The sequence below is a fragment of the Danio rerio genome, chromosome 12, assembly GCF_049306965.1.
Source record: "Danio rerio strain Tuebingen ecotype United States chromosome 12, GRCz12tu, whole genome shotgun sequence".
In the NCBI taxonomy this organism is placed as follows: domain Eukaryota; kingdom Metazoa; phylum Chordata; class Actinopteri; order Cypriniformes; family Danionidae; genus Danio; species Danio rerio.
The window spans coordinates 7588948-7615198 of NC_133187.1; the positions used below are offsets into that span (position 1 = coordinate 7588948).

Sequence of the window (26251 nt, forward strand, 5' to 3'; positions counted from 1 at the left end):
ATAAAATTTATCATTCGTGTATATGTATGGAGTGTATTGTGTGTATATGTATAAAAAATGTATTGTGTCCATATGTATGGAGTGTATCATGTGTGCATAGGTATGGAGTGTATCATGTGTGCATAGGTATGGAGTGTATCATGTGTACATACGTATGGAGTGTATCATGTGTGCATATGTATGGAGTGTATGTGTCTAATGTATTGTGTGTATTTGGATGGAGTGTATCATATGTGCATAAGTATAGTGTACCATGTGTATCGTGTGCATAAGTATGGAATGTATCATGTGTGCATATCTATAAAGTGTATCATGTGTGTATATGTATAGAGTACAAATTGTATCATGTGTGCATATGTATAGAGTGTATCATGTGTGCATATGTATGGAGAGCATCATGTGTGCATATGTATGGAGTGTATCATGTGTGCATATGTATGGAGTGTATCATGTGTGCATATGTATGTATCCATGTTTATCATGAGTATTTAGGTATAGATGGATAGTATGGAGCTTTGTCAACTTCCAGAAGCTCAGTGAGTATGCAACTCAAGCCAGAGACTCGGGTTCTATACCAGATCCTGACAGGAGTATGTAAAGTGTGCATGTGTAGAATGTATCATGTAAATGTATGGAATGTATTATGTGTGCTTATGTATGGAGTGTATCATGTGTGCATATGAATAAAGTGTATCATGTGTGTATATCATGTGTGCATATTCAAAAAACAATATAAGTACCCGGATGACCTACTACTACCAGCAAGATTCTGAAGTGTGAATCCAATCTATGAATTTATGAATGAAAATGTATCGATGAAACTTATGTGATTAGGTCATGTGGTAATGACAAAAGCTGTTTGCCGAATTCATTCATTATTACTCACGTGTCTCACTTTACACTCATGCAAGAACACACAACAGACATAGAAATGGCAATGCATCTAAGATGACTACTTATGATTGGATCACAAATAAAGTACATGCATAACTGTATATCAATGGGCTTAAAGGGTTAGTTCACCCCCAAAATGAAACAGTCATCATTTACTCACCCTTCACCTGTTTCTTGCTCCTGTTGAACACAAAAGAAGTTATTCTGAGACATGTTAGAAACTTCTAACCGCTGACCTTAATGGTATTTGTTTTGGATGTAGATATTTATAACATTCTTCAAAATATCTTATTTTGTGTTCAACAGAATACAGCAGCTCATAAAGGTCTGAACCCACATAAGGGTGCTTAAATAGTGAGGAAAATTTTGTTTGTAGGCAAACTACTCCTTTAAGCATATAGCTTATATGTGATTTACATCAAGCTGGAATAAATATAAATAGTTGGCTATATAACGAGAAGACAGTCATTGATTTTTGGCCATGTTATCAAGGTTGGCAACCCTGTATCTAACTTGAATCCTGAACTAATATGGATAGAAGAGTAAATGCATGTTATACTTTCAAGTAGTGTTGCTATTGTACTTCCATTTGTAATATTAACAATCAATACCAAACCTGTGTTTACTCTCTAACCTGTCAAACGCATAAAATATCAACACTGGATCCACAAAAGGATACCTAGGACAAGCAATTCACAGACATCTAGAAGTCAACAGTACAGTGACTCATGCATTTTTCAGAAATCATTAACTTTCAGAATTTTTGATCACAGCAGATGGCAAACTAGCAGCAGTGGAAAAAATCAATCATTATGCATCGAGAGTAAAAAAAAAAAAGCATTTTTATACAAATAAATACTATGCAAATTGGCAAAAGGCAGTAGAGTATCAAACCTTTTCAGATGACCCTTCTCTTCTCGAAGCACTGAGATGAAGGGTGTGTGAGGTCCTCCTGTGGTGAATCCTGAGCCAGACAACACTTTTAGCTTTATCATTCCTGTTCCATTAGAGAGAGTCTGAGTTTAGTGGTTTTGTGATCGGGACCCTTTTTTACAGTCTATGGTATGTACCAGTCAGCTTGTGCTAGTATGATGTTGAAATTGAGGTAAAGTTGGTTTAATATTCCCACATTTGTTCATTGACAACTTATAACAACATTGTTTACCACTCTTTACCCCAATGATGTTGAACTACCATTGTGAAGGCAGAGAAGTTGTACATTGTACATGGCTTTTATGTAACCTTGTGTGGTTATTATTTATTTATTTATTTATTTATTTGTTTGTTTGAGTTTATTCAAAGTCTTATTGTCTAATTTTACAATTGATACTGGGAAAAGACTATTGTTTGGATCAAATCCTTCCTCAGTGCGTAAAGTATGCTATTTCAATTCCTCCATCCACTTTTTCTAATCACTTGTTTTATTGAGGTCTTCATTCATTAACCAATATTCATTTTTTTGTGCAATTTGAAGTAATTAAAAGACATGAAACAACAACAACATAAAGCAATTGAATCAGACTTACCCTTTTCTCCTGTATACGTGCTGCTGTATCAGGCACAGTCACAAACTGTGGAACTTTGTAGGCCTACTTCTGATAAAATAACAAAATCTATATAAAAAATATTGACTGTAACACCTCTATTTGGCGTCATTTGATGTCCTCTTAAGGTACAATCATACAGATGGCCAAAGTTCAAAAGAATAAAGCCTTAATCAACAATTATATTTACTAAAGACAAACATGTCCAGTCAGCACTGTTTGATTCATTCGACTCAACACCGAGCACATTCGTCAGTAACTAAGAAAGTACTTGTCGTAAACAAAACAACAAATTATAAATAAAATATCGACTGTAACGTCTCCATTTTGGCGTCATTCGATGTCCCTTTAAAATACAATCATTAGGACAGCCAAAGTTTACAACTACAAAGCATAAATAAACAGTTATATTACAAACAAACGTCCTTTAGCAACGCATGATTCATTCGAGTCGACACCGAGCACTTACGTCAGCCCAACAAAATTATCATGACGTAATTAATAACATACGTCTTGTAACTTGTAGTTTTATTAGTATTACTGGAATATTACACTTTTAATTAGTGGCAAACTTATGATTTTGCATTTTGTTTCAATGTTCTGCAAATATTCATGAATCATGTTGTTAAAACGGTTTAAATTTAAAAAGAATTCGCTCCAAACGACTGAGTTGTTTGAATGATTCATACTGACTGAACCGATTCAGTCAGCTGAACTAAATCGACTCAAAATAGTGATTCGTTCACAACACGAGGATCGTGATGGGTGAGGAAATAAACTTAATAGCCTGCCAGTTTTAACATGTTTCTTTTTTCCCTTTCTTTTTTAATGCAGTTTCCATTCCGTTAATTTCATCCAGCGGTCATGGGCTGACAGAATTTTCCACATAATTTCATATTTTTATTATAAAGATTAAATATCCTGCTCATTCTCATTCTCTTCTCATTATGAGAGAACACATCTGGCAATCTGCTTTGGGTGCCATTCTTGTGTGACCTATAATATATAAGAATCAATTTGCAATGGATGAGTTACCATAAATTAGAATAATCCCACTGTGAATTCCCTTCCTGAAATATCATGACATAGCACAAGGTTAAGAGGCAATTGCAACGAGGCTTGTTGTTTTCTGTTTATCGTCACAAACACATTGGTGAACAAAGCTTTTACAGAAATAAATTAATTAATAGTGAAGCTTGTGGCTTTTTTTATTATCATTTCCTGTTCTTTTGTATTTCTTTTTTAAATAAAAGTAATATAGATGGATGTTGTTGAGTTTGCAGCCTGATGGGGGTAGTTTAACTAATAAAAACAATTGTTTACAATTGTATTTACCCTGTTTATCTTGTTATTTTTTTCTCATTCATTTATTTACCTTTGCCTTATAGTCCCTTTATTCAACAGGGTCACCACAGCGGAATAAACCGCTAACTTATTCAACATGTTTTACACAGCGGATGCCCTTTTTGCAACCCAGTACTGGAAAACACCCATACACACTCACACACTATGGCCAATTTTGTTTACCCATGCGAAAATGGCGAGAACATGCAATCCACACAGAAATGCCAATAAGCCCAGCTGAGACTCGAACCAGCGATCTTGCTGTGAGACGACAGTGCTAACCACTGAGCCACTGTGTTGCCTTTTATGTTTTTATGTTTGAGAAATAATAACTGAATGACTTTCATATATATATATTTTTTTACCATGATTTACAGAGGAGAAAACTATTGGTAAAATTCACATTCGATAAGACTGATAATTATATAATCAATTATTCTGTTATACTTTTATTTTACATTTTAGGTTATTTTAGATAAATGTATAAATAGGCTAAACAGTTAAGTTTATGGCAAAGATAAAATAAATCCAGTATTAGAAATTAGTTATTAAAAATATTATGTTTAAAAATGTGTTGGAAAAATCTGCTCTCCGTTAAACAGAAATTGGGAAAAAAAAATTAACAAGCGGTCTAATAATTTAGAGAGGCTAATAATTCTGACTTCAACTGTATGTATATACATATATACACACATATAATATATATATATATATATATATATATATATATATATATATATATATATATGAGCAATATACAAGTATCAGTGCGATGTGGCTGTATTTCGGCACGGTTGGGAGGCGTGCGTTGGCTCGAGGCCACAGGACTAGTGTCCCACCAGTGACAATTTACAGTCATATCGCACTGCTACTCGTGATGAAAAAAGTGATGACTAAACGGGTGATTTTTAACATTTTAAGATTATGAACAGCATGAAATGCCATCAATATACAGAGATTTCCCAGTATTTCTCTGTTGCAATAGGAAGACCACAATATTACTATGGTATAAATACAGCACTACAACATACAAAAGAGAGAGATCGACTTAGAAAGTCATTTACCCGTTTAATAATGATTCGATCAGCTGTAGTTTGAAATTACACTGTTTTCCACTTAAGGCTTATTATGCAGTCTCTGTCGCCATCTTGTGGAGGAACATCGTCAACCGTCTTTGCTCAAAGATAGGCTAATGTCCGCCGACATGCTATCTCTCAGAAATTATAAATATTTAAAATAGGCACTATCCTTATAAATAAACGACATAGTTGCAATCTGAACAACAAAATTTTCATCTAAACACAGCCTCAAAAGTACATTATGTTGCCCAACAGCTGCAATAATTCTCAAACTGTAGAGTCCTTTGCATGTCATTGTATGTGGGCGGAGTAATACACAAGGGTGAAGGGTTAACAGCCCCATAATGCAATGATCCAATAAATAAATATAATAATACACAAACAAACACATTAATAAACACAGAATCCAAGCACACTTCTTCCCCCTGATTTGTATTGTTTTGCTTTCTTTTATTCTTCTTTGTGTTTGACTTTGTTGTTGTGGTTTTGTTTTAGAGAGTGTAATCAGTCAGTAAATTAGTTGAGGAGGGAAAACCTGACCTGAGACGAACCGGACAGACTCTGTTGGATCTCACAGTCCATATTTTTCCCTGAGGAGAAGTCGGTTCATATCTTCGAGATGAACTAAGCTGCGATTCATCAGCGAGGAACACACTGGAGTGCTCTCTCAACCTGAGTTACATGCTCCCGTGAGTGTGACATGTTGAGGGATTATCCACAACTCCTGACTGAGAGGAAGCCAGATTCATGCAGACAGAATGGGAGATACTGTATATGAAGACAGAAAGGAAGAAGAACAGATACAGAATGCTGCAAGAATAAGCAGAGACACTGATGTGTATTCAGTAATCAGTTTGTGTGCGCTGTAAAAAAATATGTTATTAAACAGATTCCGTGTTTTCTGTTTCTTTACGGTTGTGAATTGCATTATGGGATGTTGATCTCTGGTCTGTCCACTTTTGATGTTGAAAATTTAACTCTACAGTTTAACAAAGTGACTTTTATTAACATTTTGAAATAATTTATAGACAAATTATATAGAGAAATATGTAGATAAATGTTTCTGTAAAATAACTGAATATGTACTGGACGTTTTTGTACATTATAAAACACCAAGGCGGACAATATATCACTTCAAACTAATAAAAATGTGAATTAAAGTCACTTTGCTAAACTATTAAGTTGAATTTACAACATCAAAAGTTGACAAAGCAGAGATCTACATCACATACTGCAATTCTTTTTTCTTTTCAAGGTCAAACATTGTTGGAAGAAGATCAAGGTCCCATCATGCAATTGAAAAGCTTAAATAAATGGGAAAAAAATACCAAATAAAAACATAAATCACAAAATACAGGTTTTTACACTTAAGAATTTCCTGTAGAATCTACATTACCTTACTGGCAGCAGTTTGAGAGTAACTTACTGTAAATCAATTACAGCAACAATATGGTTTTTACATTTACAGCACCATTTTAGTACATGTATTTGGTACAGTAAATTCTCCTGAACTCGTATGGGTCCAGTCAGACCAACTGGGAGACGTGTTAAGGCATGGTCCACAAAAAAAGAAGGTGCAAGTGATGTTTATCTACAGTGTCGTATAATCCACAGGAAGTGAGAGTATATTTACAAGTGGGAAATAGTTAATATTACAAAGTACCAAAAAGAATGATAACAAAAAATAGCCCACAAAAATATCAAGTGTCACTTTAAGCTGTATGAAGTATCTTGAAAAATATCTAGTAAAATATTATTTACTGTCATCATAGCAAAGATAGAATAAATCAGTTATTAGAAATGAGTTATTAAAACTATTATATTTAAAAATGTGTTGAAAAAAAAAATCTTCTCTCCGTTAAAAAGAATTTAGGGAAAAAATAAACAGGGGGGGCTAATAATTCTGACTTCAGCTGTATATAAAGAAGCACTGGTTTGGAGTCTGACCTCCTCTTTTATAGGCCAAGCTCCACCTCCTATTTGGAGCAACCATTAACAGTTAAGTTTACCACTGTACCACAATACCTTTACTGTAAAATATACAAAAAAATTCACAAAGCGACTTTAAAATACAGTAACATACCGAATAACTGCCCAACAGTAAAATAGTTTATATTGCAGATCAATGCTGTGTAATTTACAAAAATCATTGACATTGACAATCACAGACATTTATTTTTTGCATTGTTTTTTTTCAATCTGAATCAGAAGGGGCCTTATCCCCACCTCCCCAGTAGCTGCTGTTTTGATGTTTTTGGCTGAAGCAGCCTAAAGGTGAACCCAGAGATGAAAATAAATACAATTGGCGGAAATCAAGGCAAGAGAGGAAATGACAACAGCCAATCAGCGTCAGAAAATCTGCTGAGGTTTTCGCTTGTTCAATAGTGTTTAAAGACTAAATGTTTGCACCTTGACACAGCGTTTAGTCATTCAATCATTTTCCTTCAGCTTAGTCCTTCTATTCATCAGAAGTTGCCACAGCAGAATGAACCACCAACTTATCCAGCATATGTTTTTCAAAGCTGATACCCTTCCAGCTGCAACCCAGCACTGGGAAACACCCATACACTCTTGCATTCACACACATAGACAAGAGCCATTTTAGTTTATTCAATTCATCAATACCGCATGTCTTTTGACTGTGGGGAAAAATGGATCACCTGGAGGAAACCCACACAAACACTAGGAGAACATGCAAACTCCACACCGAAACTTGAACCAGCGACCTGAGTGCTAACCACTGAGCCACCATGCCGTGTTTTAGTTCTGAATAAAAACATTTCACCTGTTTGTTATTGAACAAATTATTTAAAAACATGTGCATCGCATATCTTATGTAACTTATGTAAATTTATTTAATTTTATTTTATGTTAAAAAAACAAAATCTAAATAAAATAAATTTTTTTAAAGAATCAAGATTTTATCAAGATTGAAATAAATTACAGTAAAAGTACTGTGATATTCTGATGTGAAATTAATTCGTTCATTTTCTTTTCGGCTTCCTTCCTTTATTAATCTAGGGTCGCCACAGCGGAATGAACCGTCAACTTATCCCGCATTTGTTTTACGCAGCGGATGCCCTTCCAGCTGCAACCCATCACTGGCAAACCCATATACACTCATTCACACACATCAATACACTATGGACAATTTAGCTTACCAAACTCACCTGTACTGCATGTTTTTGGACTGTGGACAAACCAGAACACCCGGAGGAAACCCACGCAAACGCAGGTAGAACATGCAAACTCCACACAGAAACACCAACTGACCCAGCCGAGGCTCGAACCAGTGACCTTCTTGATGTGAGGTGACAGCACTACCTACTGCACCACTGCTTCGCCCTTATGTGAAATTTAATTGTGGTAATTAAAAAATAATTACTGTAAAAGTACTGTAATGTTATTATACTGTAAAATTAATTTGCAGTAAAGGTATTTTTGCCATTAACAGAAGTTGTGGTAATTGATTACTAATGTAAAACAGGTACAAGCTAGCTACTGTAAAGAAGCAGTTGCGATAATTTGCTGGCAACAGTGCTGCAGGTACATTAAGTTACCCTGACTTGCCTAATTAACCTACAGTTGATAGGTCTTTACATTGCACTTTAAGCTGAATACTAGTATCTTGAAAAATATCTGGTAAAATATTGTGCTGTCATCATGACAAAGATTAAAGAAATCAGTAATTAGAAATGAGTTATTAAAACTATTATGTTAAGAAATCTGTTGAAAAATTATTTCCTTTAAACAGAAAATTGGGGGGAAAAATTTACAGCGTAGGCTGATAATTCTGACTTCAACTATTTGCCAGAGTAATTGGTGGTTCATTCCACTGTGGTGACTCATTGTAAGGATAGTAAGTTGCATCTTTCCATACGATTTCCATCTCCAGATAACTTAACTTTCCTGCACACTCAGTATGCAGGCGAACAATCTAAAGACCTTTGCTGGTCTTCTCAATGCAACTAGCACATTACAGAAGCAGCAAGCATCACCGGCCAGTCAGAGGGGGGCACCTGAAAGGACCTGTAAATCCATTTAAAATTAATCGTATATTTGAGCCGGAGTTGAGGTCAGTGGACTGGTGTGTTGGCGATGTCTCTCCGATTGCTTTGTCAGCTGTCAGCTTGTTCCCTCAGCCCGAGAGAAGCTTTGCACATGCCTGTCCGCTCTTATTAGACTCAACTGCTGAAAATCTTTCCCAAATCACCACTGTGCCTCTGACGATTCCTTGTCCTGCTGGCCATGAAACCCCTGCCAGACAGACCCCTAGCTCTCAAGCATGCAGGCGTAGTTGATCTCTGTATACAACACAGTAGACATTTTGAGTCATAAACTGGCATTACATAACAATATCATGGCATTGATTTTAAACTCACTGGCCACTTTATTAGGTACCCGTCCATGTTAACGCATATTTCTAATCAGCCAATTACATGGCAGCAACTCAATGCATTTAGTCATGTATACATGGTCAAGATGATATACTGCAGTTCAAACTGAGCATCAGAATGGGGAAGAAAGGGGATTTAAGTGACTTTGAACATGGCATGGTTGTTGGTGCTAGACGGGCTGGTCTGAGTATTTCAGAAACTGCTGATCTACTGGGATTTCCACGCATAACCATCTCTAGGGATTACAGAGAATGGTCTGAAAAATATCCAGTGAGCGGCAGTTCTGTTGGTGTAAATGTCTTGTTGATGCCAGAGGTCAGAAGAATGGCCACTGGTTCCATTTATGACCACAGTGTATAATCTTATGATGGCTACTTCCAGCAGGATAATGTGCCATGTAATAGTGTGAATCATCTCAGACTGGTTTATTGAACATGACAATGAGTTCATTGTACTCAAATAGCCTCCACAGTCACCAGATCTCAATCCAATAGAGCACCTTTGGGATGTGGTGGGACGGGAGATTCGCATCATGGATGTGCAGCCGACAAATCAGCAGCAACTGTCATTGACCATGTCAATATGGACTAAAATCACTGAGGAATATTTCCAGTACCTTGTTGAATCTATGCCACGAAGGATTAAGGCAGCTCTAAAGCCAAACGAGTAATAGTAAGGTGTACCTAAAAAAGTGGCCAGTGAGTCTGTATTTGGTAAAATTTTAGGTCACAATTCATGCAATTAACTACTGGCTTATTGCCTGCCTGTTATTAAGATATTAACAGTTTATTAATAGTTCAATTCAATTTACCTTTATTTGTATAGTGCTTTTACAATGTAAACTGTGTCAAAGCAGCTTCACATAGAAGATCATTGAAAACTGAACTACACTGTTTCAATTTACTGTGTTTAAATTCAGTTCAGTTTAGCTCAGTTCAGTGTGGTTTAATAGTTATAAAGTATAATCTTATTCTGCATCCCTAATCCTACCCAAAACTTAAACCCAGTAGTTTATTAAACTAGTAATGTTAGCAAAAGGTTTGGTAATACAGTGAATTGTGACCTAAACTGGTGTTACTACACATTTTTGTTAAAAAAAATCTGACAAAGAGGATTTCTATTCTGATGGTATTTTTTTTTTTTTTTTTTTTTTTAAACACAACACTACTGTACATGATGCTCAATGTATTGTTTCAGCCAACAAAACTTTCAGTTAATCCACAGCAGAATGTTGAAATTTTGATCTCAATTGCAACAGAATTTCTAGTTTGGGCTTCTGAGAAGACATTTCTGTGCTCTTTCCTTTCTTTCTTTTCCCCAAATAAAGTGGTCAATCAGTGCTTTTTAAAACACTGTCGGTTGTGTTTAGGGAGGGGTGTGGGTTGGGTGTTACGTAGCGGAAGCACCGAGCTACTTACATAAAGATAAGGATAAACCGTCTATTAAAAGTTGTCAAAAAGAATTTCATTCATTCATTTTCTTTTCTGCTAAGTTCCTTCATTAATCAGGGGTCATCACAGCGGAACGAACAGCCAACCTATCCAGCATATGTTTTACACAGCGGATGCCCTTCCAGCTGCAACCCATCACTGGGAAAAACCCATACACTCTCATTCACACACATACCCAATTCACCTATACCACATGTCTTTGGACTGTGGGGGAAACCGGAGCACCTGGAGGAAACCCACACCAACACAGAGAGAATATGCAAACTCCATACAATGCCAACTGACCCAGCCGAGGCTTGAATAAGTGACCTTCTTGCTGTGAGGCGATTGTGCTACCCACTGCACCACTGTGCTGCCCGAATAACATATTTATTAAACATAAACATTTTCATTATCAAAAACCAAAGGTGGAAAATAAAAGAAAGGCCAAAACAACAAACAAAACAAAGTACGCTATCTAAAATTAAGCGTCTGTTCCAAAAATAAAGATTTGTAAATAAAACACAACTCTACCCTGCTTGTCTATCCTTTAAACAAGAGAAAAAAGTGACAAAAGAAAAGGGTCTTCCCATATATCAAGCAGTAAATAAACTATTTAATTGATTCACTAATTTAGTGAATGAGAGTGTGTTTCCCGGTGCTGGGTTGTGGCTGGAAGGACATTCGCTGTGTAAAACATATACTAATAGTTGACCATTTGTTGGAGCTTTTCTATTTGCATATGTTTTCTTAATTTGCAGCGCATTTGAGCTCCCCCCTCCACCGTGCAAAACGCATAAGAAATTTCAGTTTTCAGCTGTATCGTGTAAACATCTCTTTAAGATCAAAACAAACAATAAACAATATTGCAGACTGAGCTAAATGGTTATTATCTTATGCACAGGAAATCTAAATAGAGCAAAAAAGCATGACTCAGATGCTCAGACATCTGCACCGATTCATTTTAACACTCTGAAGCGATGCCAAGGTACACCCTCGCTCCTTGTTCATCATTGGTGTTGTTCATCAGCTCTTTATGTCAAATATCAAGAGTCCATTCGCTCTCCTTTATATAAGCTAATAAGGCTCATTATACTTTGTGCCTTATTCACAAAAGTCGGCAGTATTTACCTGCTGTAATTAACATCACACTACCATTGCTAGTTTGACGACTTCACAACTAAGCAATCAGATGTGACGCAAAAGATTTTAGATTTGCAGTTTGCTAATTCTGCTCAATGCTATTTTGGTGGATGTGTTTTTATTGTTACCTGTTCTGTATGATTTCCAAATGAATATGAAAAGGCTCTAAAAGCACACAGACAACATGTGCATGATGCAATTCATAGTGAATTTCTCCTTGAAACTATTAAGAGAAGTGGCAAATCCATCGAGATTTTCTTTTTTAAGCTAATGAGTGGATTTGTATGGATTGTTTACCCTCTAGCCATACTACTTTTCACTCTGTGTGTGCCCCTTTTTCAGTATGCACGCTGCCTCAGGTGACATTATTAGAATGTCTTGGATTAGCTTTCATTGCTATGCTAATGACACAGTTGTTTTAACAAAGCCTGATGAGATATCTAAACTCAAAGCTAACTGAACGTTTTACAGACGTTAAAGGCTGTAAAAGTGTCATTCGCTCAGTTGTGTCACTTTAAATGCTAAGGTAACATTGTTTGAGATGTGTTTGTTATGACAACTTGACATAAATAAATACATCACAAGTTGTTTTTGTCTTGATATCTTGACATGACCAAGACAACATAAATTTAAAAAAAACATATACATATACAATAAAATAAACATTGTAGGAATTGCTATTTAACTCCAGTGGTTTGTACTGAATCACAGCCAAAGTACTAAACAAAATGTACATTTCAGCAGAAAAAAACATTTATAGGCTAGTGATGCAATGAAGTTACTGGATCTATGTGCTATAACACGTAACTGGGAATCATGAACGTACCATTCAAAAGGCAACTCATGTAAACACTTGAATCCTATTATTGTCTTATTCAGATTAAGGTAAATCGTAGCCACAAGCCCCAAACCCAGAAAAAAAAGATGTTCCCTGATTTTGATGACAGCCTTTCCACAGGTTAGTAGTAAGCTAATGTAATTTTAATAGCATAATGCCAATCGTACATCCATGCTAACAAACAATCAAAAGAAATATTTTAATGCAATTCAAATATATAAAATATTAATGTTGACTTTAAACTTATTATAAATATATATTCATATTGTTCAATTATAATCATTAAAATATATATTTTTGTCAAATAATTTTAAAAGTATCAATTTAGCAGTTATTGGCGAGGCAGTGGCACAGTAGGTTGTGCTGTCGCTTCAAAGCAAGAAGATCGCTGGGTGGCTGGTTCGAACCTCGGCTCAGTTGGCTTTTCTGTGTGGAGTTTGCATGTTCTCCCTGCCTTCGCGTGGGTTTCCTCCGGGGGCACCGGTTTCCCCCACAGTACAAAGACATGTGGTACAGGTGAATTGGGTAGGCTAAATTGTCCGTAGTGTATGAGTGTGTGTGTGAATGTGTGTGTGAATGTTTCCCAGAGATGAGTTGCGGCTGGAAGGGCATCCGCTGCGTAAAAACTTGCTGGATAAGTTGGCGGTTCGTTCCGCTGTGGCGACCTCGGATTAATAAAGGGACTAAGCCGACAAGAAAATGAATGAATGAATGAATGATTTAGCAGTTATTGAAATAACCCCAAACAATACCCAACCCTAATGCAAATTACCATAATTAATTAATAATTAAAAAAAAACATTTAATTAATAAAAAATGTTTTAAAAATAGGCATACCTTAGTGGGAAGGTTCAAACTCCACCTCCGAGTCGCTGTCCTGGGTATGTTGCCACATGTTAAGGGATTCATTTTGGGGAACAAAATGGCTTAAAAGGCGTGCACCCATCCGAATTTTTAACATACTCCGAGGTGTGCACAAGCCTCACAGACAGTATGCAAAAGATGCAGCTAGATCAATAAGTATAGAAGCCCTGAGATTACAATGAAATTCATTTTAAATGCCATAAAATTCTGAAATTATCTTAGAGGATTTTTTCATTATTGATCATACAGAGGTCGAAATTATCGTACAAATACGATAATTATTGTATGTCTGGCAATACTGACAATTCATCACACTGGACTCGGCTCTATCTGAAGAAACGCTGAAAGCCTCCATCATTCAGGTATAGTTTCTGGAGGAGTTGATAAACTCAGAGCTGGGTGCACCTCTAAAAGGATCTAGTGGACATGGTGCCGAACAAACCTATGCTGTTTTTCAGCCTACCTAAAGCACATTTACTATCTCAATAAAATCCATGTTAGCCTTTTAGCAACGAAGCTAGAGGGACCAGGCAGACAGAAGCCCTGCCAATGACATAACTCCACGTTGTGAAGTGAATTTGCTGCGCGTGAATGAAGCAAGTAAACTCAAAATGTTTACGCGTCTATTTAAAACAGAGTTATTTATTCACACCTGCCATGTCTGGTGTGAACAGCATTACCACGCAATATTTAACATTGTAATCATTTAAAATGTTTGGTTGATAAAAAAAATAATAATTTTTAGTTTTTTGAAAAAAGCTCAAATTTTGAGCTTTTTTTATTTATTTATTTTTTATTTTTTGTCAATTTAATACATCTAATTGTTCACTCTCAAATCACATATTCATAAAATTACTTTTCCAGATCAAATCCCTAGTAAAATATGCTAATGAATTGATTAGGACAAGTGTACAGTATTTATAGTGCGTGCAGGCTAAACCTCAGATGTGTTTTGTATGTGTATGCACAGAAGATGAAGATCAGTGTGAAATAGAAGTGTGAATCCTCTCGGAGCGGTGGCCTGGCAGGCTGGCACTGTGAGTGGCATCTCTGTGTGTGTCCACCGAGACGCAGTGTTGAAATGAGCTCTGGTGCTCGGGGTCTGGCATCATCTCACTCCTCCACCTCTCTCCAGTAGCCTCAAACCCACAAAACCCACCAGAGTCTGCCAGCCAGCACTGCTCTGCCAGACCCCCTCCAACCACTGTTCTGTGGGAAGAAGGAAAGAGACAAATACAGACAACAATTTTAGTTTAAAAATGAATCATAAATGATTGCTGTGGCGTGAAGCCATTGTACATAAAATTATGTTGCAATTAGTGTTGTCAGAAAATATCGGTGCTTTTGTTTCAGTTGATAAATAAATAAAAAATACTTCCAGATGAGTATTCCGCTGTACTGATTGCATCAAATGTTTCTATTTATAATGTGTTTTGTAGCATTCTTACGCAATGGGTGACAAAGAAGTTAGTCGGAATCCACTGTGGCCAGTATAATATGCATCTCAAAATGACTAAAATAACAAGTTATATGATGGGGATGCGGATGCTGTGTAAAAATATCTAATTTATAAAACGTCATACTGTAAAAAAAAATAAAAATGTATATACTCATTTGTAATGTATGTTTTGACTGTTTTGGATTTTTCTTTTAATTTTACTGTTGCCAAAATTGTTTATCCCTCCTGTGAAATTTGAATTCTTATTCACATATTTCTCAAGTGTTGTTTAAAAGAGCAAAGACATTTTCACAGTATTTCCTATTTTTTACATAATGTTTTACATAATGTTTATATATATATAAAAACGCTCATTATCACTAGCCCCCTTAAGTTATTTTCTTCTCAATTTGCTACAGAACACTGTTGCATTTAAGCTGAATACTAGCATCTTGAAAAATACAGTGCTCAGCATTATTGAGTACATCCAATTTAGAAAATGAATATTTTGATCCCTTGCTCAGTGATTATAGACAATGTATTTTTGTGTGTTTAAACAAAACATATTTATTAAACAGACATATTTATTAAAATAATATTTTAGTCACCAACCATATTTAGAAATTCAAAGATAATACAGTTACATTCAAGCAAAATATTGCAAAAAAACTATTACAACTACAAATTTCAACTAAATTTTATTTATTTATTTTTTCTTCCCTTGATTTATACCTCTTCTTTTTTTTAATTTGTATTTAATATTTTTCTATAACAAATTTGGGTGTTCAAGTTTTTGGACCGGTCTTATAAGTTATTTCGTTAGATGAGCTCCAGATTGGCTTCAGTACCAACTAATCTGATGTACTGTATAGGCACAAATATAATATTGTATAGTTACCTATTAAAATATGAATGTAAATCATAGATTTGTGAGGGGTGTACTTATATATGCTGAGAACTGTAACTAGTAAAATATTATGTACTGTCATCATGGCAAAAACAAAATAAAATATAGCTGCAAGCAGCAATTAACGGGGGTCAAGCAGTTTAGCAAGGTAGGGTTATATAGCAGTTAGGACGCCTGTAAGTAGTTTATTCGACAATGAAATATATGATTAGAGTGTTAGAGTACAATTTATAGCGCCACCATGTGGCCAATGTCTACGAGTTTCACGCTGTAACCTTAGATTGACCTCTTGCATATGTGTAATAAGTTTGGTGAAGATATTTTAATCCATTCATGAGTTATGGCTATTTTAGTTCTTCCCTAAAAAAAATGACAAAAAAACAGTGAAATAAGCTGTTAGTGATCTCCTACTGCCATCTAGTGGCCACGGTGTAATTTATTTATGTGATTACAGCCATTTTGGTGAGCTCAAATATATATTCCTTCTACGAATGAGCATGTTATAACTATATACAATGAAAATTTAGTATTTTAATAAAATAATTAAAAATCTACAGAGTAAAAAGTGTTACAAGCTTTGACTAAATTTGATCTTAAATGCATTAACTGTGTTCATGCCATGTCATTTTGGGATTTGAATGCATTACATTACATCACATTCTTTGCTACAGAGCAGTAAAACAAACTATAAACTATAAGTGGTCTGTTACTTCCATCTAGTGGACACAGTTGTGATTTTCTTTACATGTTTTAAAACAAGGTGTTTATTATAGAACCAGTTTTGCCAATTAGAATTATTATGAAGAGGTTAACTGGGACTAAATTAGATGTTTAATGCATAACAGTGTTTACATCATGTCAAAATGTGATTCTAAATTATCCTAAATGCAATTTCCCTGACTTTAAACTAAAAAAAAATTGTAAAAAAAAAAAAAAAAACAAAGGTATGCAAATGTTATGAACAATAAATAAGTGGTCTTGTTGTGACATCTAGTGGTTAGAAATGGTAGGTGACTTTTGAAAGTCTGATGATAGAATATTGAAAATATGTGTTTTTGAGACCTTTAAACATTCAAGACGGACAAAAAAAATTTAACATGTAAATCATTTCAGTGATAAGCCTAGACTAAAATTGTTAGTGTGTAAATGAAGCTCATTCACTGCATTTTTAAGCCAATCAGCATGTTTTTAGGGCCATTTCCACTATTATAGCGCCACCTATAGCCCGTTCTTCACAAAATTTTTGCATGTTTATTCACATTGATATGTCTCATCTGCTCACCAATTTCTGTGAAGTTTTGAGTTTTCCTTATTGGTTTACAGGCATGTAGGATTGTTTAGACACGCCCCTTTTGTAAATGAGCCTGTTACAGCTATCCAAAATGGAAAGTTTAACATTTTTTTGATAATTATTGATCTACTCAGTCCAGAGATTCTAACAGCACTGGTTTTGTTGAGATTGAGCTAAAAACCCGGGACTAGTTCGCAAAAGTAGGTTTTGTACATATTGATGTGTTTTTAATGAACGGTGTGAGTGACAGCAGTGGTTTTAGTGTCAAACTGTTCAGTATGAGCAGGCCTTTCATATGATATGTACAATAAGTGTATTTGTGAAATAGTGTGTAAATGAAGCACATGTACTTTATTTTAAAGCTATTTAGCATGTTTTAAAGACTATTTTTGCTATTATAGCGCCACCTATGGTTTAATCCTCACAAAATTTAGCATATTTCTTCACATTGATATGGCACATGTGCTCACCAATTTCTGTGATATTTTGGCTCTTTCTTATTGGTTTACAGATATGTAGGTTTGTGTGGACACGCCCCTTTTGTTAATGAGCCTGTTACAGCTATCTAAAATGGAAAGCTAAACTTTTTTTTAATAATTATTGATCTACTCAGTCCAGAGATTCATACAACACTGGTTTCGTTGCTATTGAGCTAAAAACCAGGGACTAGTTCGCAAAAGTAGGTTTTTCATTAATTGATACATATTTAATGAACGGTGTGAGTGACAGGAGTGGTTTTAGTGTTAAACTGTTCGGTATAAGCAGGCCTATCATATGATATGTATTTTGTGTGGTTGCACAAAAGATTGTGTAATACACAACCTATTACACACTAATAATACGTAAAATCGCCCCCTAGAGGCCGATTTCTTTCAAAATTCTTACAGACCTTGAGAAGCATGAGTCGAATATGCCCAGCGGGTTTCGTTCCGATCACTCATCGTTAACCTTGTTAAATGGCTGCTCAATTTTAATTGGCCAATGGCGGCCATGTTTTTTGACATGCGCCAATGTCCTTATAGTATGTTATGACAACTTGGCCAAAGACACTGCATGACAAGTTTCAAGTTGATTGGACTAATGGTTGTAAGGTTAGAGCAATTTTTATATTTTTAAGCTTTATAGCGCCACCATGTGGCCAAAGTCCGCGGGTTTTGCACTGTGACCTCAAATTGAGGCTACACATGTGTGTACCAAGTTTGGTAATGATATCTCATTCCGTTCAAAAGTTATGACTACAATTAGCATTTAGCTTCAATTAGCATCGAACATTTTTGCGTATTGTTTCGCGCGAGAATAAAAATGTCAACTTTTTTTCAATAATTATTGAGAATCAGTGTCCAGAGAACATTTGAGAGCTGGTTTGGTTTAGATTGGGTGAAAAACCTAGGACTAGTTCGCAAAAGTAGGTTTCGGACAAATCGCGATGTAGCGGGAAAATGGTGCGTCGTAGAGAAAATCTGAGTCACTCCACTTTTGTTTGCACAGACCCAAGGATTCCAAATATGTAAATTATTTGATTCTACGACAAACGGTTTACAAATGGCGGCCAAAAATGTCTAAAATGATGTTTATTTGCGGTATAGCGCCACCTATGGTCCGATTAAGCTGATCTTTGGCCAGGGTCTAGTGTACCGGGGTACTACCATCTGGCCAAGTTTCAGCTCTCTAGGCCTTACGGTTTGGTCTGCCCAATAAAAACTAGGGCAGAAAAATAATAATAATAATAATAATAATAATAATAATAATAATAAAAATCTTAACAAAAACAATAGGGTTTCAGCGCTTCGCGCTTGACCCCCTAATTAGTTATTAAACACCGTTTATTAAAAATATTTAAAAACAAAATCATCTCAGGTCAACCTCTCTAAATTATTTGAAAAATTATTCAAATTTCACAAAGTTTGCTAATAATTTTGCATATACACTACCTGACAAAAGTCTTGTCGTCAATCCCAATTGTAGGAGCAACAAATAATAACTTGACTTCCAGTTGATCATTTGGAAAAGGGTCAGAAGGTAGATTTTTCTGATGAATCAACTGTTGAACTGCATCCAAATCATCACAAATACTGCAGGAGACCTATTGGAAACCGCATGGACACAAGATTCTCACAAAAAACAGTCAAGTTTGGTGAAGGAAAAATCATGGTTTGGGGGTTACATTCAGTATGGAGGCGTGCAAGAGATCTGCTCTTGGATGGCAACATCAACAATCGCGTCATGATTTTTTCCATGTATGATGCGATTCTGGATTAATATCTATGTTATTCCTGGAACATCATTTTTGTTTGAAAAGGTAACACAAACCTATTCTCTACCCCTACCATAACTGTAAATTATTCCCCAAATCAGATGGGAATAATAGTGAATAACAGGATAACAATCATGCAGAAGTGCATAAACCTAACCGTAAGCCTAAACTTAACATAAATGGTAAACGTATACCTTAATTCTGATTGGCTGATTGGAATGTTGTTCCAGGATCAACATAGACTGTAATCCAGGAGCATGTCCTACATGGTGAAATCAGGTTGGCAAAGACATCAAGATATTTATGCTGCACATTAAATTATAAACCACAGGACTTTAGATTACAAACCAAAATTCTGCAACAGTATAGCGCCCCTTCTCTTAGAAGGTCAAGGTGCTCCAGGATTGGCCAGCCTAGTCACCAGAATGAACATTATTGAGCATGTCTGAAGAGGAGGCATTGAAGATGAATCCAAAGAATCTTGATGAACTCTCGGAGTCCAGATATTTTAATAAATATATTTGTTAAATGGATAAAAAATAAAAAAATTGTTACTTTAAAAATATTTTACTACTTTTTTTTCACTAGTTTCATCTTTATCCATAATTTCTGATTCATTTATAGTCTGGACATCATCTGGAAAGGAAATGACCGCACCACTTTAACAGAATACCCCTGATATAGAACAGTCTGCAAGGAACAGTTTTAATATTGTAGCTGTTTTCCAGAGGGTTCGCTGAAGCATAATGATCACACGAGGAGTGTAGAAGAAAACAAGCTATGTCAGAGCTCTGCCAGTAAATTAAAGCAACAGTGATGACTCTAAAATCAGATGTTGTGAAAGGGCGTCAGTGGTATACAGGAATCGTAAATCAGGAACATCGCCCGGCAACATAACAACCCTTCATTTTTCACGAGTCCTCCCCTCATATGAACAACTTCACAGCCATAATTACAAAATACATTTGTGATTTGTATGCATTGGATCGAGTCTTTGGAATGCCATTAGGAGTGAGCTTTTAACCTGACGCTGAACCCTGATTCGTAATTAAAACTGTGATTAATGCTACTTATTATCAGGTCACTTTCGGCTCAATATGCCTGTGACAGCAGTACCGCTTTCAGAGAGAGAGAGCGTTGTGCAGATGTTCAGTCGAGTGCTAAAGTGACCACTTCCTTAGTGCCGGATGATTTTTCTTTTTCCCTCCATTTATGTTCACTACAGGGATTTCAAAAAAATTGGAAGGTTTGAGCTAAATCAATGGAAGCTGCCTTTTCCAAAATGCATTATAAAATAAATCATAGAAATCACAGATGCTTTTGGCTTAAAGCTGTAGTTCTCAACCTTTTTAACTCCAAGGCCCCCTGTTGTCCGCAATTATATTTGAAGGCCTGGCGTTCCAGAAGTTTTAAGAGCTAAATGTTCTTCAAGGTTCCCACATTTTTTAAAGGAATGGGCTTACGTGACTGCATCTGCTAGTGATTTTTCCAAATAATTCTAAAGAAACAGCCAGTAAATGAAGAGAAAAAATATTGTGGAGATTAATTAAAATGCAATCAAAGCCAATTTTTTGTTACTGAATGCTAAAAATTGACAAATTAAAAATGATGTCGAATAACGACGTCAAATGATGTTGATATTTGGTTGTTTTTAAGTTGTGTTGAAATATGATCAAAATGCAACGTCGACCCAGCATCTTAAGCCAACATTCATTCATTCATTTTCTTGTCGGCTTAGTCCCTTTATTAATCTGGGGTCGCCACAGCGGAATGAACCGCCAACTTATCCAGCAAGTTTTTACGCAGCGGATGCCCTTCCAGCCGCAACCCATCTCTGGGAAACATCCACACGCACTCATACACTACGGACAATTGAGCATATCCAATTCACCTGTACCGCATGTCTTTGGACTGTGGGGGTAACTGGAGCACCCGGAGGAAACCCACGCAAAGGCAGAGAGAACATGCAAACTCCACACAGAAACGACAACTGAGCCGAGGTTTGAACCAGTGACCTTCTTGCTGTGAGGCAACAGCACTACCTACTGCGCCACTGCCTCGCCCCTAAGCCAACATATGTCCAATACTGACATTTATTCGTCAGGTATGGCCACCAAAATCCATTGTCTGATAGACATCATAGTGGTAATGTCAACACAACATCAAGTTGTAACATCATTACAAGTTGATACTTAGTAGTTTTAGATTGCGTTAAAAAGTGACCAAAATGCATGACAAGCCAACATTTTAAGCAGCGTCATATTGACATCAAATACTGACATTTATTTGTCACATATGGTGACCAAAATCCAACATTTGATAGACGTCAGAGTGGAAACATCCACACATCAAGCTGTAACGTCAATAAACATAGATATTTGTTTGCTTTTAGGTTGCGTTGGAAAGTGATTAAAATACAACGTCTGTACGACGTTGGACACTGATGTTGGTCTGAAATTGGATTCTGACGTCAACCTGATTTTCATTTCCACCCAAAATGCAACAACCCATGACGTTGAGGTACAATGTCAATCTGACGTCATATTGAAATCTTGTGTCTGGTGGGTAGGTTAATTTTACAGCTCCCCTAACAGGTGAGTTTTACCATTTTTAAATCCATTCAAATGATCAAGTGTCTTTAGCTGATCTTTTAGCCAAGTTCCTTGATTAATATGCCAAAAATAAGAGCCTTTCAGACCATGTCGTTCTAGAAAATAGCACTTTTTAGTTTTTCATCAGTCCTGTACGATGTAACTAGAAGAGTCAAACTTTAAATTAGAAAGTATTAAACTTTGGTCGTTTTTGAGTGAGATGCTAATGGAATAATCATTCAATTATTTATGCTAAGCTAAGCTAAATTAAAGTTGCTCCTACCAGGTCCCAACATCGAAAAATTCGAAATATTTTCAAAGAAAGTGAAGTTTTCCTTTAAAAAATATATTAAAATATAGTAGTATATAGAAAATAAGTAGTCTGAATATAGTGTTTTTAATAGTCCATAAACATTTTTTTTTTGACTTGACATGTATAAGAGATATTGAAAGTGTATAAAAATCAATAAAAAAAAAACATGGTTAGTCACAAATTAGTCACAAAACATTCCTACACAAATGATTTAAGGAAGTTAACTACATAATTGTCAAAGTTTAAACAGGAAAATTATTGAAAGTCTTCCTCTTGAAACTCTAGATCATGGGTCTCAAACTGGATCCCTGGAGGGCCGCAGCTTCGCAGTTTTGCTCCAACCTTAATCAAACACAGCTGATGCAACCAATCAAGGTGTTAATGACTCTTTTGAACACCTCGGGTATTTGGATCAGGTGTGTTTGATAGGGTTGGAGCAAAACTTTTGAGTTTGAGACCCATGATCTAGATGCTAATAGTCTAATCCGATTTAACGATCTATGCTAAGCTAAGCTAAAAATGCTCCCGAGATTCAGAGATTGGCTGAATGGATTGAAAAATGGTTAACCTCAACTGTTTAACTTTGGAAGTTTGCCTATTTTCAAAAAAGTGTCAGTTTTCTTTTAAGAAAATGAGCTATAGTAGTCCAAATATATTGCTATTAATAGTCTATAAACAAAAAAATTAGACTTTACATGTATAAAAAAATAGCTGAAAGTGAATACTCACTGTTGCGTTTACTTACAAAAAAATACACAAATTAGTCACAAAACATTTCTACACTGATTTGAGGAGGTTTCTTGGACTTATCCAGCAGTGTGGTTGTATGCAATGCTTCCAGTTCTATATGTAATCCAGGCTTTAAAAACTAAATAAATAAATAAAAACAGAACAATTGGTTTTTATTTTGAATGTTTCCATATGAATCTAGTCGAATCTAATCCTTGTGCTTTTGCTTTGATGTGATTCCACGACAGAATAAACAGAATGTGTTTGATGTTCAACCAAGTTCAATCTGTTTTCACCACTGAATGTTTTATTATCATCCAATCCCTCTTAAACACTTAACGTACAGCACAATCTACATGCTCAGATGATGGTCTGGAGTTTTTAAACCTATTGAGTCAAATACACTCTTGATATTTTGAAGGACAGAGTCTGGTGTATCACTTATCACATTTTTTTTCTAGTAAAGATGAGACTAATAATTCATGGCATTTAATTTAAACATGGAAAGAGATAATCTTATATTCCACAGATCTTTGTGACACGATGAAAAGAATCAAGGTATATTAATCCACACATCATTCCTGAAATGTATATCTTATCTGATGCATACAAAATAATATACGATGACCATTAGTCAGCCAACACAGTCATAATCCATACTAACAATCTTTCTTCCTCTCTTTGTTTACTCTTGGGAGATTTGTAGAAATATTCCCTTAAGTTAATTCTGACCAATCAAAAAACAGCTTTTGAAATATGTTCAATGCTGGCTGCTAGCTCTCTGCAACTCTCACATGGTTGTCCACTGAAGCTAAGCAGGGCTGTGCTTGGATGGGAGACCACAAAGGAATGCTAGCTTGCTGTTGGAAGTGGTGTTAGTAAGACCAGCAGGTGGCGCTCAACCTGTGTGGGTCCCAACGGCCCAGTATATTGATGGGAGACTCTATTCTGCTCATTAAGCTATGTCTTATGGATGAGACTTATGGATAACCAACCCCATATAATAATTGGCTTCATCACTCTGTCTCCTCTCCACCAATAAGCTGGTTTGTGATGTGCGGCAATATGGCTGTTGCTCGTTGTGTTATCCAGGTGAATGCTGCACACTCGTGGTGGATGAAGAGATTCCATTAAAAAATGTGTTAAGCACTTTGAGTTTCCAAAAAATTGCCATGTAAATGTAAGGAATTATTATTATTAATGACCTATTTGTTTAATAAGTCATGGAGATGATGTCCCATAACTACATTTTGTTCTACAAAATGTGGACTACATTACAAAACTGGACAAAAGCCATCAGGGCAGTGGGAAAGGAAAAATTAAAAACGCTTAAAGCTGCTAATATGCATAATTTGATGCCCTTGGTCTGAACCCAACGAAATGAACCACAGGTGTGAACACACACTAAAACCCCATGAGTGAATGCGAGTAAAGGGATGCAACTGCACTGCTAACAATGTTTTTCTTACTTGGAGTTTTTGTTTTGTTCCTAATCTAAATATAAAAAAAAAAGAAAAAAAAAAAAGAAAATTAAAGTGAGTTTTTCCCTAAGACGAGCTAAATACTCTGCAAATGGGGTAAGAAAAAAAATTCTTGTCTCGAAACAACAACAAGATTATTTTGCTTACCCCTTTGGCAGATAATTTTACTTATTTAAAGGAAAAACTCAATTAATCTTGACTTATCTCTGAACACAAGACAATATTTGTTTGCTTGCCTAGAAAAAGCTTTTTGATTCAAGTCTTTTTAGATGTTTGGACTAGAAACAAGACAAAAATTAGCATTTTGTTTTTGCAGTGTGGAACTGATAGGTCATGTGATATTTATAATATGGTAAATGTAGTACATCCAAAATATTGTACTACTAATATTCATATTATACAGAAAATATATTTTCTAACAGACGTTATGCAATTGCAAATACAAATATAGCACCTACTTGCACGGTATATGCTATTTTGAATGAGTTGACAACTCAAACCTGCACTACCTGACAAAAGTCTTGTCCCCATTTAAGTTTTAGGGACAATAAATAATAACTTGACTTCTAGTTGATCAGTTGGTATCAAAAGAGGCTTATATAAAAGGCAAAAGGCCTCTAGATTACGCTTATCTTACCAAAATAAAAAAAAAGGATCATGCCTTGATTTTTAATTATTTAATTAGGACAGCAAGGTCTGACTTCGTTTAGACAAAAGTCTTGTCACTTAACAGAAATAATGTACAGTATAGAACATAAAGTCATGGTGCAGTGGAACAAGAATGAGTATTGTGCATGATTCCCATGAGCTTGGAGGACTGCATCCATACATCTCTGCAATGACTCAAATCACTTACTAAAAAAGTAATGTGGAATGACAAAGAAAGAGAGTTCTTGCAGGACACCCAGAGTTCATCAAGCTTCCTTGGTTTCATCTTCAATATCTCCTTCATCTTACCCCAGACATGCTCAATAATCTTCATGTCTGGTGACTAGGCTGGCCAATCCTGGAGCACATTTACCTTCTTTGCTATCAGGAGCTTTGATGTGGAGGCTGAAGTATGAGAAGGAGCGCTATCCTGCTGAAGAATTTGCCTTCTCCTGTGGTCTCCTGTTATGTTATGGGCAGCACAAATGTCTTGACACCTCAGGCTGTTGATGTTGCCATCCACTCTGCAGATCTCTCTGATACTGAATATAACCCCACACCAGGATGGTTCCTTCACCAAACTTGACTGATTTCTGTGAGAGTCTTGGGTCCATTTGGGTTCCAGTAGGTCTTCTGCAGTATTTGTGATGATTGGGATGCAGTTCAACAGATGATTCATAAGTGAAATCGACCTTCTGCCACTTATACAAATGATCAACTAGAAGTCAAGTTATTATTTGTTGTACTTAGAAGTGGGATCAACGACAAGACTTTTGTCAGGTAGTGTAGAGTGCATAAAAATGCTGAGTTCCACACAATCGACTCGTGTTGGGACAACACGAAACAAAGTTAACGTATTATTTTTTCCAAATTTCAGTGGGTTGAACATAAAACAATTAGGTTTTCCCGCCAAAAAGTCAAGAATTAAGTTGTTTTGGCTCATTTTAAATAAGTTGTTTCAACAAACAGCAAACATATTTTTTTGAGTATTACTTGATTATAGCTTTTTTAATTGTACTTAGGATCAAACTATGTTCAGTTATGATAATTATCATCATAAACAAGA

At 35.7% G+C, this 26251-nt stretch overlaps 1 protein-coding gene across 26 annotated transcripts in view; it reads right to left on the bottom strand.

The window, feature by feature from the left end:
- pcdh15b (protocadherin-related 15b) overlaps positions 1–2910 on the bottom strand; it is a 506664-nt gene extending 503754 nt beyond the window's left edge. For 17 of the 26 annotated variants that reach the window (XR_012387602.1, XR_012387597.1, XR_012387592.1 and 14 more), the window contains exons 1-2: positions 2421–2910; positions 1789–1891 (exon numbers count right to left, since the gene is read on the bottom strand). The gene's annotated coding sequence lies outside the window, so the exon portion shown is untranslated. Of the gene's footprint in view, positions 1–1054; positions 1075–1788; positions 1892–2420 lie in introns of all 26 variants that reach the window. The other 9 variants (XR_012387603.1, XR_012387598.1, XR_012387586.1 and 6 more) reach the window with 1 other exon arrangement.
- Between the last annotated feature and the right edge of the window lie 23341 nt (positions 2911–26251).